Source organism: Apostichopus japonicus, chromosome 2 (genome assembly GCF_037975245.1).
Source record: "Apostichopus japonicus isolate 1M-3 chromosome 2, ASM3797524v1, whole genome shotgun sequence".
In the NCBI taxonomy this organism is placed as follows: domain Eukaryota; kingdom Metazoa; phylum Echinodermata; class Holothuroidea; order Aspidochirotida; family Stichopodidae; genus Apostichopus; species Apostichopus japonicus.
The window spans coordinates 17,114,521-17,120,520 of NC_092562.1; the positions used below are offsets into that span (position 1 = coordinate 17,114,521).

At 35.8% G+C, this 6,000-nt stretch overlaps 1 protein-coding gene across 2 annotated transcripts in view; it reads right to left on the minus strand.

Annotated features, from left to right (window-relative positions):
• LOC139980264 (zinc finger SWIM domain-containing protein 5-like) overlaps nucleotides 1–6,000 on the minus strand; it is a 78,785-nt gene that overhangs the window by 71,518 nt on the left and 1,267 nt on the right. The window lies entirely within an intron of this gene.

The following is a 6,000-nucleotide window of genomic DNA, read 5'->3' on the forward strand; positions in this document are numbered from 1 at the left end:
GGGGTTGGGGGTGGGGTGGGTTTCAGTGCAAAAATGTTACCACTTGTCATCTAGGCTACATTAGGTACATATGAGTACATATAAATGAAAACAGGTAATGCAGGAGTGAAGTAAATAAAACAATTCACCAAAGTGTGACCTTCACAATGTCCTACATACTGTAGGTACGTACATCTTATAGATGCACAACTTTAGGACTAACCTCAGCGTCATCATAAGTAACTGTACATGATTTATACCCATAGCCCTTTTCATTCCCCTTCCCATCCCCCCAATTTTGTTCTTTTCCTGCAACAGACAATAACATTTATGAACACTAAAAAATTATGATACCAGCATCATCTGAATGAAAAAAACTGGACAGTATGTATATTCTGAAATGAGGCGAAATGGGGGGTTTATGAATAGCTAATCCACACATGGTCAAGTTTAAAGGTGCGGGGGATCATCAACTGTATTAAATCAAATGTAAACAACACCCAAATGGTGGGATGGATATTAATACATGACTGCCGTGCAACAAAGGAATTTATCCAAACAAAATAGAACAGTAGAAGTAGAAGTGCAATGATAGTCACTGTATGCGAGATCACCAGAGGTCTTACCAAAGTCAAAGTTAGATTTCCTTTTGCCCTTCAATTTATCCCTTACTGTAACAAACCTCGGATAGAGAAATCCGAGTCTAAATCACCAGAAAATGGTGAAAGTTGTTACTCATTAAGGCCACATCCTGTAAATTGATCCAAGCAGTCATGGTAATATCACAGCAATATCCCTTTGACCTCTTATCAAATCAAGCCATGCACTCACATTTCAGAGTTACTCAAGAGTATTTCCAAGGAAAACTGTTTTCAATGAAAAGGGAATTCCACATGATTACTACCGCCACCAGAAAGAGATCGTAATCAAGGGCAGTGCATCAACAACGTGACTTGTGGTTTTGTTTATTACGAATGTTAAAGAAATGCTAAAATATCTGCATTTTATTTGAACACATAATATATTAAGATTTGATACACTGTTTCAAAAAATAAATCTTATGATTATTTCATCAAAGACTATATAAGCAAAAATATAAAGGCTACAATAAATGATAATTTTCTTCTTCAAATCAAATTGTTAAAAGAGCAAAACAGACGCATAAAAAAATCTTACTCCTCTTTTTAAAGAAGAGGAAAATTGACAATGTGGGGTTAAATTCTTTCTCTATTTTCTTTTTCTGAAAAGAGAACAAAACAATGGTTTTTGTTCAACATATAAAAACAATTACAAATTCAGCAGAAACAATATATTTTATGTCTTATTTCAGTAACATTTAACCATAACCATTCTACTTAGAAAGGTTATCATGAGTAATAATATAAGCATTATCATATGCACAATAATTTCATAAATGTATGTACTGTACAGACTTACTGTACTTATCAACCTTGAAATGAAGTGAAGATTTGAAACGTACTTGTGCATCACTGATCAATTCTGCACAACAACAAACCAAAAATAACATTTTAAAGAGATTTTAAGGATATAGCTCTCTAAGACTGAAGCAGTGAGAAGAAATGACACAAAAAAAAACACACAAAAAAACAGGTACAATCCAGGGTCACAGGGCTCACGATATACCCTAAACGCAAATGGTGGAGCAGCACTAGAAGCACTTTAACTTAAACTTTAATGGATCCTTGAATGTGCAGTACACACTGAATACATCTCCATTTCTACATATATTTCCAATCTTATTTTATCATGTTTACACCACAGAATGAGGAAGATCAGACTATCAAAACACCAGTATGTACAAAGAGTTATAAATTGGGAAACAAAAAACAACCGTTGATTTTTAAAGAAGATTCATATTTTAAAGCAATCTTCATTGAGACTACTGTACATTAAATTTCAAATAAAAAAGGGGAACTACGTATTTGCTCTTTATGGAAGTCTAAACCACACAGAGGGCCAAGGTTGTGGGGAGACAGGTAAGTGAGTAATGCAGTAAATTAAGAAAAAAAATACAGGTCATTGGGTTTACTAGTTTCACTTCAAATAATGTAGTCAAATCAACATTTTATGAAGTATTTTTCAATCTATGGATTTAAATTAGATGTGATAAATATTACCCATTCAAAATTTAAAAAGTATCTGAGTACATCAAAACAGAGATAAACCAAAGTCTTTAATGTGCCATTGCTCATCAACCTCTATTTTGTCAAATACTCTTGAAAGCTGCAGAGGGGCTGACAAAATTGTTGGCCCAGAAGTCTCCTTCGAAATTTGTAAACAATTTTTTTTTTTACGCAAAGTACAGTATATATTTCCTGTTTCACCATTTAATCCATACCTGAAATTAATTTGGCATTATTTTGACCTCCTACTGTAGGTGATTAGTGGCCTTTCCATGGTAACAGCCACCTCATTTGCTTGTTTTAAATCAGGTTTGTAGATCTGTGTAACTACAGTACTGCAAAAATTTACAACACATACAGTATATCACATTGCATCAGCTATATGGATAAAATTTGTAACTTTTTGTGCCGAGAAAAGTTCATAGCCCAAATCAAGCACCTGGCCATTTTGAGAATTGTAGCATTCATTGCTTCGTTAGTCTGCATTGCATCTTATATTTACAAATTAACATTTGTTACTGAGCTCAGAATAAATCAAACATTAAAAGAGTAATTCATCTCTCTACCAGTTTTTCCTCACCCAGCCTTTTTCCACTCCCCCTCGCTTCCCCCCCCCCTTGGTTCCTCCACTCCCTGCTGTTTCCTTCTGTATCCCTTTGATATCTGCTGGTAACTCATTCCAACTTTGATAACAAAAAATTGCTGTAATATGAGGATTGGAGTGTGTACCCCATGCCAGTAATTTTCCAACATAAATCATTTGACAGACAATGTAAACTGATAATTATATATGGCCTGAACATGATATCCCTTATCCACAAGGTCACAATTTACAAGCCTTTATCACCAATTTAGCCTGCACGCTAAAAGGCTATTTTACCTTTAAAGTACAACTTGAGCCGTAAAGGATGTATTAAATTTTTCCAGACACCGTATTATTCTACAGTACATGTATCACAATGTGATTAAATTGCTGGTAGTAACCTCATTTCCATAATCCCATTGTGTTTGAAACAGTATGATATGCGTACTATGTGTATTATATTAATAAATAATATATACATGTTTCTATACAACATTGTAACATGCTTGAACAGCATAATTCTTTCTTAAGTTGCTAAATTAATTTAATTCAACAGTAGACTGTACATAGTCCATTGGTAGGAAAGCTGGTTCACTTTCTAAGCAGTTTGGAAATGCTTGAATTGCTACACTGTACTTTGTCTAGGTAAAAGTGTATCAGAGACCATCCACAAATTGAACGATCCTTGCCATAGCATATATTGAGGGTGTACTCAAAGGCTCCACTAATTAATTAATTATGTTCATTAGACACAGAAGAAGCCAGAATATCCTACAAGGTTGACAGACCAGCAACTGCTTAGGGTGGTGTGTGTGGGGAGGGGGAGGGGAGAGGAGGTTGGTATGATAACTCTATTATAACTTTTTATGACAAGTAGGCCTAATTTTCAAGATGTTATCTTTTTGAATTTTCTGAGCAACATTCTCAGATAGCAACAATGACAACTAACTGGCATAACCGGTAGCGTACACTTCCAGTCATCCTCATTATAAGGCCCTACTCTCACCCTGAGATCCAACTGACAAACCAATACTTATCGTTCATGGAATTAACAAGCCACAATATTTCCGGTAATCTGTGACTCTACCCTTTGCAACTGTACTTTTCAGTGTACCTACAGTTTTCCACTAAGTTGGTCCTTGAAGCACCCTTTTGACTGTATGACTCCTATCTTGAGTTCATCTGCAGCTTCCTTTTAACATCTACGGATTTTTTTAAAGCTCCACAGAAAAGATTTCCATCATCGCGACCAACTTTGTCAAAGTAGTATGGTCTGTAATCAGGTTGGGGGGGGGGAAACTTTTCTCTGATCATTTATGATGGAAGGAAGTGGACAATTCTACGCTATGTTTAAGTAAGTGAACAGCATATATCAGACTTATTTCTGAGACATGCAACATATGTTACTGCACATTTTACACCGCAATCCACTAATCTCCTCATATATGTGATTTTATTCCCAATCACCCTTTTTGTATTCATGTTTAGTTTTATTTTCTTCTGTTTATTAATAACCAGTTCAATTATGATGTCTCCATTATCAGTCTTCTTCTCATCAGGGTCTGATGATGAAGAGACAAAATGTCAGACTCAGACTGTAAACTTACTACATCATACATTTGTCTTCTGAAAATAACAACAACATGCCAATCTATAGTTGATTGACACCTTGGTAAATAATGGTCCCTACTTCAAAACATTCGTACAGAGAGAACCAAGTCAACAACAGATTTGATCTAACGCTGGTGCCATCAATTCGCATCCATTTTGGCAATAAAGCCAATTTGACATATGAGGGGGGTCTTGGTCGGTTAGAATTTTGCCAACCAAAAATGGATTTATAATGTTCATGATGGCAGCTCACAATCAGAGTCCAACTTCAAAAATTCCTTCTACAAAGACTGGCAAACATATCATAGTTCTATACATAAAGATTTGACTTCAATAGCTATAACCAATCTGCCTTTGGCCACTAGCCTTTTAATAGTATTTGAGGCAAAACGATATCATGGTAAGCACTGAATCAACAATAAATTGTCATTCAGTAACTATCACTGCAGATCTATATATAGTACCTGGTTCAGACATGAGCATTAAATGTTAGGACTCTTCGATCTCAGCAGTTGAACCATTGAATCAGTGGATGACCACAGAGACAACAGGGTCGGCTCCTCTAGGCAGGACAAAAGTAACATGTAACATTTGTGAAAGATTTTGTTAGTGAAGTAGTAGGGTGTTTCACTTTAACAGAAAAAGAAATAATGAAAAGAAAAAAGACAGCATTTGCAATATATATTTCTGCATTTTCCAATCCCTTTAACTGGCTAGTAGTTGGCTTGGACCAGGCAAAAGGGGTCTAGGGTCCCAGCCAGACCCCATAAGTTTTAAACGTAAAAATATCAATTGATCGAGATTCACTTAGAGATTATAGTTGATTCTAGATGCTTTGTATGCAAACGTTTCAGAAATTCATAGAAAGGCTGGGTGTGGGGGAGGGGTGGGTGGGGTGGGGGAATGGGAGGGATGTATCACATTATGCACACTCTCTAGTTAAACATTTAAAAAAGGTGCACTGATGACCTACAGTAACCCACAGAAATAAAAAAAAAGGGAGATGATAAAATGGTGTGACCTCCTGACACCATCTATCATTGCAGAAAAGTTTACAACTGTATGGTAAATGTCTTCTCATCATCGTAAAGACGAAATATCTAATGTACCGCATGAAAGAAAAGATAACTCCCAACTCAGTTATATAACTCTTGAATTCATATCTTTCTTGCAGATAATGAATCTTGGATTGTATAGTAGTAATACCTTAATGTGCACAGTGTATATTCAATAGGTAGTTATGCCACCACTGAAACAAATGATGAAAGCAATAGATGAGTATATGCCTACGGTAGGAGGGCAGGAAGGAGAGATGGGGGGTACTGACTGACTACTGTACAGGAAACCTTGTATGTACAGTACATGGCTATATATGCATGTTGTATGATGAACCTGGACCAAGTTTTGTGAAAATCTGGTTGAGCCTTGTCTTAATAATGGCCATCAAAGAAAGAACATGATCTATGCCAAAACACAGAAATGGTGAATGTGAAACATAAATTGTTACTTTGCAAGATCAGAATAAATTGTCCACTTAATCGCCATGCAAATACCACTTGAGTAGAAAGATACAGAGGGTGTACTAAAATAAACACTGGTATTACGTTCCTGGTCCAATTGTTGCTATTCTTCTCACCAAAACTATCAACCTCACTCCTTTCCTAGCATTGATTGAGCCTTATT